The sequence below is a fragment of the Gymnogyps californianus genome, chromosome 1, assembly GCF_018139145.2.
Source record: "Gymnogyps californianus isolate 813 chromosome 1, ASM1813914v2, whole genome shotgun sequence".
In the NCBI taxonomy this organism is placed as follows: Eukaryota; Metazoa; Chordata; class Aves; order Accipitriformes; family Cathartidae; genus Gymnogyps; species Gymnogyps californianus.
The window spans coordinates 217281521-217293047 of record NC_059471.1 but is presented as its reverse complement, the minus strand read 5'-3'; positions in this window follow the sequence as shown (position 1 = coordinate 217293047).

Genomic DNA, 11527 nt, shown 5'->3' with positions numbered 1-11527 from the left:
GGGAAGGTGTGAAGCAGAGTCATGCACGCAAAGGTGGCACTTAAACGCTTCTTGTTAGGACCAGGACGTGATGTCCTGCGTCCTGAAGCACTTTGTGCCATCTGAAGTGTTTTCTGTGACGTAAGTGTTAAATAGTCCTTCTCCTTCCCGAGCCCTCGGGGAAGGGACCTGCTGCTGTGCACCGGGGAAGCACGTGATTCACTGACACAGGGAGATCCCTGACTTTCTGCGTGACACCTTGTGAGGCTAACTAATGCGCGGTGATGCAAGCCCCAGCCGATGCAGTCTGCTGATGTCATGTCGTGGAAACATAAAGCACTGGCCTGATGCAACAGGGCTCCCTGTCTGCCTCCTGGCACGGCACGTGCAAAGGGTTACGTGCCCTGGACAACTGCCCTTCGTTCAAAGCAAGGGTAGGTAAGGTCTTAAAACAACAAAAAACCCCAAGACAAGTGGTTCCCAGCTGCCCCTGTAGCAGATGGGATGGTTTCTGTATGCCTGCTATATCTGTATAGAGATCATAAAGCGCCATTTCGAGGCAAAATCCACCCTGAGCGGTGGAGACACACACTGTGCAATAGGTACTCACTGACCAACGTGCAACACAGGGAAGGCAATAAATCTGGAGAAGCCTGAAGGCAGCAAGGGTTGGAAGGTGATCTTGCGCAGGTAAAATAACCGTTCCCCACACCCACGGTGGCCCCTCTACAGCAATATAATCAGCACGGCCTTAGAGCAGCTCAGAGCACGCTACAATGCCTGCAGATGACTTACCTGCCTCTGCTCTACTGCTGACACATGCAAGAGGCAGTGTGAATATGACCTTTAAGTTAGTAAAGTTCATTGTAGTGCAAATGCCACTCCAGTGGGCAAACCATCCTGAACAAGGCTGTGGTACTTGGGAACACTCTGATGAAAGCCAAAACAAATGGAAAAAAGAAAGGAGAATTGTTCCTCGTGCAGCAAAAGCAACGGAACCGGCCTTACGGATTTGTACCTTATACACCCTGCACCATAATCCCAGCTTCCCTCTAACTCAGGACATACTCTTCTGCCCAACACCATCTCCCTCTGTCTTCCCAGTGTCCCCTTACCCCTCTGCCCTGGCCCCAACCTCCTTCGTGCCTTCCCCTGCCCCTCCAGCCCACTGGGCAGGGATCAGCCCAGGCCATGGAGGCTCTGAAGCCAGGAGAATGCAGCCCGGCTGGTCGTTGTGCTGAGCGATGGATAACAGACCAGTTCTTCCTGCTCTGCTGCCAGTGGGTATTAATAGCATTCCTCCCCTAAACTCAAATGGGGATTTTCACTTCTAGGAGAAAAAATACCTTGGTGACTCCTATCCTACTATCAAATTAGGGAACCGGGAAGAGTTCAAGTGACAGAGGAGTCACCCAGCCCTCATTGTTTTTATTTTTAGCTTGGGTTTTCATTTCCACGGAGAAGGGAGGACTGCTGTTACACAGAGCTGTTTGTCTGAAGTCCTGGGCGGCCTCATACCTGCGACATTCCTTGCTCCTGCAAGTTATTCTGGGTAGAGCTGCTACTAAATAAAAATGCTCTCCGGGGTATTGACATGCCATTTTGTTATTTCAGCCCCAAAGCATCATCAAATAAATTTTAGATTAACAAATGATGAATTCCTAGGAAAACAGGCATCCAAATTCCAGTGTACAATTCCAGACTGATGTAAGTTTTCACAGTTAAAAATACTCGGTTGTTTAAGCGACACATGGCATCTGGCTAGTGCCAGGGGTTGCCAAGCGTGGCATGCAGGAATGCTCCCCCAACAGCTGAATATGTCCTCCAGCACCTGTGGCCAGGGTGGCCAGCACTCACGACCCGATCCTGTCTCTTCTCTTGGCAGTACTCAAGCCAAGCATGCGTGAGAACGGCAGGCAGACACAGTTAATATAAAACCCTAGCAGGCCTGGATTGTGATTTGCAGCCCACTATCAGTGGAAAAAGAGTCATTACAGCACCCTCAGTATCTTCATAGTTCAGGTCTGGCCAGGTTACACAGCCCCGACCATCAGCCAGGACACTTCAGGGTTGCTTTATTTTATACCTAACCCTGCAAGAAGGATGTTTGCTGCTGCCTACATGAGCCAACGACAAAAGATCTCAGTTCTACCACTGGCTGGAGAGGAGAAGACTTGAGCTGGTGCATTAACAGAGCCCAGAGGCAGGGGGGTATTCCTCAGTGGGCAATTTTCCCAGTTTTCACAGATCCTGGATACCTCTAATGTGCCTGACATCTGGATTCAATTTCTTCAAAGAAAGAACCTGCGACATTTTAATCCCTTTGGCGGCTTGAAGTCTCGGGGAAAATGAAAGCATCCATTACTTTCATAGCATATTAATTTTCATTGTTGTGCATGTATGTTTTGAAATCCTATTTACTAGGAACTGAAATCCACCTAAAAACTCACTTTACAGATATTCTTAATGTGCTATATATAGCATAACATGCAGAACACTCAAGGACTGGAATAAATGAGATCTCCACAGGCAATCTTCTTCTGCCATACATGTTCACACACCCGGGGCAGTCAGACCCCCTTTGCTGTACACAAAGTTGTTTACTGTCCATGAGCTGTGTTTAACATTCCGCTCCCAGATATTTATATTCAGAGCCAAATTCAGAGCAGTATTCTGGAAAATGAGCAAAAGTAGGCTATGACCCATCAAGAGACTATTGGGTCATCTGAAAAGTTTATGAGGCGGTCTGGAATCCGGCATTTATTTTGGATGGTGGGAGGTCACTATAATTAGCTGCCATTCAACTCCATTATACAGTTACAAATACAAAAAACCCCCAAACCCAGCCCACAGTGCAGATGCATTTGTACTGCAATACAACCGATGACATTCTGTAGACCTTTGTAGAAAATGAGTTACCTCAACCACCTCTGAAGTGAACATTTGTGCGCTCAGGCCAGAAAAGCAATTTCCATCTTATGAATATGAATGTAACAACAGAAAACGGCCGAATCTTATGGTATTATTAAACACAGCATCTACCCTAACAACAGAGTAATGGAGCGAGAAGCTACAGTTGACTTCAGCTCCCAACCTGCTCACGTGCTAAATGTTGTTTTTCAGAGTTGCGCGGTGTAGCCAATGCCAGAGATGTTCGTTTTGATCAAAGTCTATTTCCAAATACAAATTTGTAACTTATGCATGGGCACGTTCTTGCATGAATCAGACACGCCAATAAAACTCCCATGAAAGTCCTCTAGAGCGGTTGTATCTTTGGGAGGGGGAAGAGAGGCGGGAAGGACTGTTTTTGTTGTTTCTTTAAAGCTTGTGGATATATATTCTAAAGGAAGGAGTTACCGCTGCAGTTTCTTGCATGATTTAGTGATGATCTTTAGGCTGTGTTATCCCTGCCTGAAGCCAAGCTGCTTGTGGGGACTCTGACCATGGAAAGACACTCACTGATGGTTTCAAATGATCTGGACCAGCAAGAATGCAGACACAAGGATTCTCTCTCCCCCTCCTCTTTTTTTTCCAAGTAATTTTTTACATCAAAAAAAGTCAGTGTTTATCTCCCTTCCCTGGAGAGATTGTTGCTGTCAGCTTTATTGTCGCAGTCTCTCTCTGCTGCCAACACTAGTACAACTCTAGGGCTTGTTTGGGCTGAACTCCTATCCAGGCTGAGTAATATTCACAGAATTGGTCCCAAAAAAGTGAGTAAGGCTTCGAGAAAGACACAGCATGGTGGTTCATAAAAAGGGGCCTCACTAAGACTTCACTTCGCCTCTGAAATCCCTCTTCCTAAAGCCTTACAAGGACATCCCATAACCAACAGAAAACACCATCCAGACGAGACGTGATTCTTACACATTACTCAGCCTGGCTTCATTTTGCCTCCGGTAAAATACACCATCACATCTGTCTATTCCCTGTCATATACTGAAAAATATTTATCTAGTTGCTAACAAACATCAAGATATGCACACCTTCAAAAAACACAGTGCTGCTTCCTCCCATGAATCATTCAACACCTTACATAACTGTGGGGAACCGTTTCATATGTGATCACTTAACAAAAAGTTGGTCATAAACCTATCTGAAATGCAAAAATAACTCTCAGTTTTAAAGCATAAAGATCTGCTTAATAAATTTCTGTCCCTAATTTCTTGTTTCTGTCCCTGCACTGCAATTCACTCTCCCTTCTGTCTTACCCAGACAATTATCAACAGCCCACGTTGTAGTATGGCTCCAGACATGATCTGGGGAGAAAATACCTTCTTTCTCCCAAAAGGAGGTTGTTTTGGCACAAGAGAAGGGGTAGCTCAGTGCTGAAGGAAGTAGATGCTGTGACTATGGTCTCAGGTTGTAAATTCCCACTCATATTTTGGTAATGTTTGGAGAGTTTTAGGCTTAAAAGACCTAAGAGATCTGGTTCGTTTTTGAGTAGGACTCTGGGCAGCAAGGAGGAGTTTAACAAGCCAAAATAAACGAGAGTAGCTGGGGCATTGCAGTCCTTCTGGGCTGGCGTGATCTCCCCTGCCATTTTGCATACCATCTTCCTGGTATGTGGAACGATGATCTAGAATATGTGAGGTATAAACATCATTAAAGGACTGCTCAACCTTTTCAGAAAGACAGGTACACATCCAAATTGAATAAACCCTTCCCCCTACCTTTATTTTAAAAACGTACATTAGGTAGGGTGCGAAGTCTGGGATACTAGGGTGCAGTTCCCTGCTCCAAAGCAGCCCTTCATGGGATCACCATCTACATGGCAGTTTTGTCAGCACAATTATGTCTCTTATGTCTAGTAGGAGTGTGAATGCAGTATGCGGGCAAAACTCCTCTGTTATTACAAGTATGGTGACAAAACAACAGCTTGTCAGCTCAGCTATATTTGCTGGGGGAGATAGTGGAGCTGCAATAACAGTTATGCTGTGGAGTTAGACACTTTATAGAGACAAACTCTGAAAAATCAGTTCCCATCTGTAAGATGGGGGTAAACAGTATATGGTCTGACCTACACGTAACATTCTTAAGCTATCTTGATCTTCTCTTGTGACCTTATTTCATCAATGAAATAGGTATATCTGTGTCTGATGGAGCCAAATTTTAGGCTGTTGGTTCACCCTCATCGAATCTAGACAAAGCAAAGTATAAGCTGTACTACAGCGTAAGTGCTCAATGAGACTCCTGGTGATGCGTTTCAAAAATTTGACTACAAATAGTTGACTGCAGTGCTTTTGAAACTTTTAATAACCCTGAGAGTTGGTATCAAAAAGCCTGAAAATTACAATCCAATCAGTACCATTAATGTATTTTAATAAGAATACTGGAGTGTATTTGCTGGGTGTGCCTCAAACTCTCAAATGTCTGGGAGAGCCTGACCCTTTCAAAAGAACAAGTTAAAAAGTCAGGTTAAAAAAAGCTGAAGTCTGAACTTTGACTGTATTAGCCTAGGGATTTCCCTTTTTCCTTGGAAGAGTTCTGTTAAAACTCTTAAAAGGCAAGTACACAAATTACTGTTGATATTTTAGTTTCACCTTGAAGTGATTGCTTTGTGGGAGAAACCTTAATTCATGCAATTTTACCCAACACATAAAAAGGTAGTCCAATTAAAAAGAAAAAAAAGAAAAGAAAAAGAAAATCCTCTTCCCTGAGGGCAGATTTCCTAGCCTTAACACTCCCATCTACATCAGAAAACCAGAAAGACCTCAGAAACAAAACAAGCCCAAAACACAGTCAGTTCAGAGGCATCAGCACTGCTATGTCACAGCCCTCTGCAGATAATCTTTTTTGCTCTTTTCCCTCCCCTACTGGGAAATTACAGGGATGGTCTTATCTGGAACAGGAGATCTAGTCCAGAGAGGTCAAAGCCCAGAGTTAGTCTGTTGAACAGGACAATCGGTCATGGAAAGCATCCAGCAGTAGCCAGGCTAAGTGAGGCTAATAAATAATGCACGAATGCAAAGTAAGACAACAACAGAGGATGCACTGGTCATTAGGTCAAACAGGAAATTCCCCACTAACAAATTACTTTTAATCCCAGTCTAAAACACCCACTTGGTTGACTCTCAACTCAATAGCTACCTTCCTAGGAAAAACCCTATTTCTCTTCCTTCCCCTCTTCAGAGAAGTGTCTGACAGTGAGATCTTCAGGGCAGATGGACAGCGGGAAGTAGTTTCTCTTTCAGAAAACCAGCCTTGGATAGTTCTTCGGAAAAGAGGCGACTCTGCACCTCCCCACCCTCATTTTTGTAAGTCAATTTAATCCATAGCTTTAAGAACAATTTACCACCCAGCCAGTCTAGCTTGTTTACAATACAATGAGGTGCACTAACTAAAGTCAAACAAAAGCAACATTTGAAGGGGCTTTGCACAGTTTTGCTTCCTGGCACTTGAAAATGCTTATGTTCTTGCTAAGTACGGGTTACACACATTTATTCCACACAACATTAAAACTGTGGCAGATTTAGGATTCAAATGATTAAAACAGGAGATCACAAACAGTGTTATTGATATCACTAGCAGGACTCAGCCCACCCCAGAGGTGTATGCAAGAGCAAACACAGCTGTACACGTCTCTAAACTGTTGATGGTGAAATGCAAACACAGAAAGTATAGCATTCCCCCAGTAGAAGCCACAATAGTCGACAAAGTAGATGATTGCACAATATTGTAGAGCAACGTGTTTTGTTACCTTAAAGTCAAGGCTGCAAAGACTGACTACATCATCGTCTTTCTCTCGGCGCTTCCTCTTCTGTAAGAAATGAAACAGAGTTATAACTGTACACTCGATTTGCGTTCAGAAAGAAGGCTCTGTTTTTTATAAAGCAGACTAGAGACATTTCTTTCTTTACACCCCCAACTAACTGTAATAACTCAAAAATCTAAAGGTTGAAAACAAATGCGAAGCATGGCTATGCTGTTTCATGAGGTTTGTCACCTGATCGATACCTATAATTATATGCCTATAAGCTTGTTTCTCTGCACTCCCATAATTGTGGTTGTGAGTAAAGTCTCAAGTAGGAAATCTCAGTAGCAGGACAGAATGCAGCGGTTACCACTGTGAAATGATTTGAGATTCATTTAGTTAAATGAAACATTTTTTGTGGTTTCTGAGGTCAGCAATCCAGCAATAAAACTGGGCTTTTTGAAAGAGCTAGGTACTAATAGGGTCAGACTTGGTGATCATTAGGATCTGAGGTCTCTAGGGGACACCAGAAGAAACCATGCTTAATTCTTACAATGTTTGCGCACCAGCATGGCTGGGCTTGGGCAGGGGTCTGTGAATGAGGGGATCTACAGATTTCACCCTGGAGGCAGTGCCAGCATAAAGCAGTTTTGCACTAGTTTGGTTGTTCCTGCTCCTCAGCTACCCTCTAATACCCAAATATGTTTTATTCAGGGGATTCTTACTGTGTATCAGGGATTTGTTTGGTAGTGCAGCTCCCTAAACAGCTGAATGCGTGTATGTGAGGGCATTTCGATCACCTATTTAATTCATTACTTTGGAGATGGCCAGTAGACAGCTGTGGCTGAAGCATCCCTGCTAGGAATGCAACGAGCTAAAAGAATAAGCGTTTTTGTGGGAGAAAGATGAGGCTTTTGGCCAGGGAGCTCTCAGCTATTTTCCTTTCCAAAGAAGAGCACAAGCCAGTGGAACAATGATCAAAGACATCTGCACTGAGCTTCCTGATACCTCCCACTATTTCTATACTATCTGGGCTTCTACATTATTTTTTCATTACCCAGATAATGGAAAACCAATTGTGGACTCATCCTGTTAGACTGTGCCAGCCTGCAGACCACCTGGTCTGGAAAAAACATGGGTCACGAGCATAAATTGTTTGGTCACCCATGAAACAAGTAGTTGATTTTCATCCTGTGTTTGACCCTTGTCCTTCAACATTTCAGAATGAGTCAAGTTCATCCTCTTCCACTTCATTAAGTACAAAGGAAAAAGAAAACAAACTATTTTGTATTTTTTATATTGATCTACATGTTGTTTATCAGTTTAACAGACTAGACATTGAACTAGGTGAAATGAGGAAAACACTCTCTCTGCAGCTGCAGAGGGAACTACTACCACAAGTTCACTCTGAAGTTCAGCAAATTTCAGTTTTGTGCTCTACCAGTCCAGCAGCTTGACCCTCTGTCAGGGGCAAATATGTAATCCCTGTTTTCTTAGAATTTAATAATATATTCAAATAACTTAAAAGTTTCAGCTTTAATAGAGACTTGTCATCATTGTAAGTGTATTTAAAATGTTTGAATACAAGTATTCATTCAAATTATTTTTAAATGCTGACCAGCCTAGTTTCCATGGTTCCTTTGAAAATCTGATGCTGTTGAGGGGATGTCCAGCTTCCACGGAGGGTTCTCAGAAACCTGTTCTCTTGTTTGCTAGTCCTTTCGTATGATGTGTTTTTAGGCTCCACTGTGTCGTCTTGTCTGTCCACACTATGCTGACTCTATCATTTAACTATTAAATATACACACGTAATAGTGAGATGTTACAGAAGTGCACTCACTAGTTTCTTATATTTTGGGTTTTGGTGCTGTGGTTTTTTTCCTCAACTATTCAAACTAGCTACAGAAGTGGATTCAAGTACAAAGTTCCCCAATGATTTCAGTTTTTCTGGGTTTTTTTCTGGGTTTTTTTTTGTATTTGCAAAGACAAGATACTGATGCTGTCACGTGAGTCCCTTCACTGATAGACTTGCTAGCTACAGCGAAAAAAATTCTCACATTAGACATTATGTCTTACCATATTTATAGCACTGACACTGAATTAATGTCCCATCACACTCCATACTTTTTGAACAGACCTTTGGCAGGCTTGAGAACACATGCAAATGCAGACATTTGTTTTTTCAGGTTTAGTAAAATATTCAGGGTTGGTTATTTATCAAACCCTGCAATAAAAGACTGCTATAACCACACCTTTTTGGTCTGCAGATTATTTTTCCCATATGTAAGTCAAGGATATTAGCATCTATTTAACAGAAGAAAACTTGCAATAAAGACAAAGACACCACGCCTTTTTGGTCTGAATATTATTCGTTCCTTATGTAGTCAAGTATATTAACATCTTTAACATACAGCTCCAGACCAAAGCCCAGACACGAAAGGAAGGCCAAAGTTTTGTTTTTAAACTGGCTAGACTTATGCAATAAGTATTGCATTGGCTGGACCCCATTTCCTTTGCCCAATATAGTTTCATACAAAAACTTAGACATTTCACTACAGAGCCAGCTGTGTCATTCCTGTGCGGTGCCAGAACAGAAACAGATTCCAAGAAAACGGCCTCTTCAGACTGCTCAAAGCTGGGTGTTTAAAGCCACATGATAGAAAAGCAACCGCTACGGTACTGTTTTCTCACATTTTTTGAGATGCTCACGATCAGAGATCTGATACGTTAACCTTCTCACGAAACTCAAGTCATGTGGAAAAAGTTACTTCTACGAAAGTTATTAAACTGTAAAAACCGTGAGACCCAATTTAGGCTCTCAAAGAGGTATTGTAAAGGAGAAGCAGAAAAAATGCTAAGCAGAAGGGGAAATCTAAATATTTTGTGACTTTATTTTAGAAAGACCTAAACAATGCCATGAGCATGAATCTTAATTATATTTCAAGGATTCCGATTAAAGCTCCAGGAACGCTTTTTAAGAAAGTACTGGTTTTCAATTTGAAAACAATTCTAGCCATCTAGTTTTCCTCTCTCCTACTAAGGGCTTTTGCCTAAAACCAGGATATTTTGTTCTTTAGGGATCAGTCTGGTTTTTGCTGCTTATTGCCCACCTGAAGTCATAAAACACCAATAAGGCTTCAGGTGAGGAATGTGCATCAGGACCGTTAAGTCAACAAAGATCAAGTGCCTGTTTCTCATAAACGAATCCTCCTTAATGAAAAGGAAGAAAGGAAAATAGACCATGAGTAACCTTGCTTCCAGTCAGAAGCCATCCAGAGGATGTTTTAACCCAGACTGCATTAGTCTTTTCTTAGAATTATGCAGAACGCGCACTAGTCCTTCTCTTTAAACCCATCCCACCTCTGTAGGCGTGAAAAGGACACTTGGCTTAGTTACCCACTTCCCCTGAGGCTCAGGCCAGGTACATTTTACAGACTTTTGGCCAAACAGCTGCACAAACTATGGCATGAAAAGATGCTATTTGTGACTGGCATATGAGTACTTGGTGGTCATGGGGAAAAAAAACCCCTTGCGTGACACACTTACTCCAGCATATGAGACATGACACCAAGAAAAAAGTAGAGTTCTTGCTTGCCTACAGGCTGCTGCCAAAATACAGCGCTCTGGTCAATGTATGTCAGCATAATTACATTGGCAAAGCCTCTAAGCAGAGACCTGGTCTCTGGCCGTGCAGCAAAGGTATGTCTGCTGGGCAACAGCACTGCACAGCTATGCGCTCTCCTTCATTATTCTTTCTCTCCTGTATTTGCTTCTCTTCCAGTGTTAGGTGTATCAGTCCAAGACTAACCTCTAGCTAGTCACAGCAAAGCTTGGATCTCCAGAAAAGGGCTGGAGTTCAGGGGTGCCCACCATCTGTAGCTCCAAATGAAGCTATTTGGGCTTGAATGGAGAAGTGGAGGTGGACTAGGCTGACATGATGGAGGAATGCAGATAAGCAATTAAGTCCTTCAAAAACAGTTTCTTTGGTTTTTGCAGTCTGTCATGACATACAATACATTCTAACTGTAATTGAGAGTTGAACTGAATATGCATATAGCCAAATAAAAGCAGATTAAAAAACATGCAAAGAACAGGAATAACTTGAAACTCAAATCAAAATGCTTTTAATTTGTGATGTTAAAGCACAATATTTTCAAATTTGAAAGAATATAATTTCTAGGCCTTTGTAATGTTCAAATGTATATGTTTAACATAGCTGTAGTCACCAGATGAAAGTTTCTAAAATTAAGCAAAAGAAAAATCTACAAGAGATTATGGTTTTGTTTAATCCACTCCCACACTGGACTGGTGTTTGTGCAGCCTCAAAATTGCACATGGCTGCCCTTCAAGGCACAGCCAGCAAAGTGCCTGTTTCACAAGAAGCTCCAGCTGATTTTAGATGGGATTTCCTTCACGAAAGGTAGTCCTGTCCTTTTCCCCACCTCCAGACATGTTCTCATGCCCTTTCTCATGCCGACACGGGCATTCATACAGCTTGTGCAATCAGCTGGATCAGCTCATCCAAAACTCTTTGTTTTCTTTTTGGTAAGGCAAGTTTTTTAGCCAGATCAGTTTGCTGGCTGAGGATAGGATCACCACTTCCAGGGGCAGTGGAGGGCAAATCAGCTTCAGCAGCTCACGAAAGTGAGCTTTGAGATAGGACAAGATCTATATACACAACACCAGGCACTATACACCTACTTCAGCTGACTAATCGCCTTGCAATCCTCAGTGCATGAAGCGGGACAGACTTCATGAAGCAGCAATTCAGAACACAAACCCAGTGTAGGTCCTCTGAACCACTCTCCAGAGTGGTCCATCTTCCTTTACCAGCTCTAGAGGCTGGATGTGAACCAC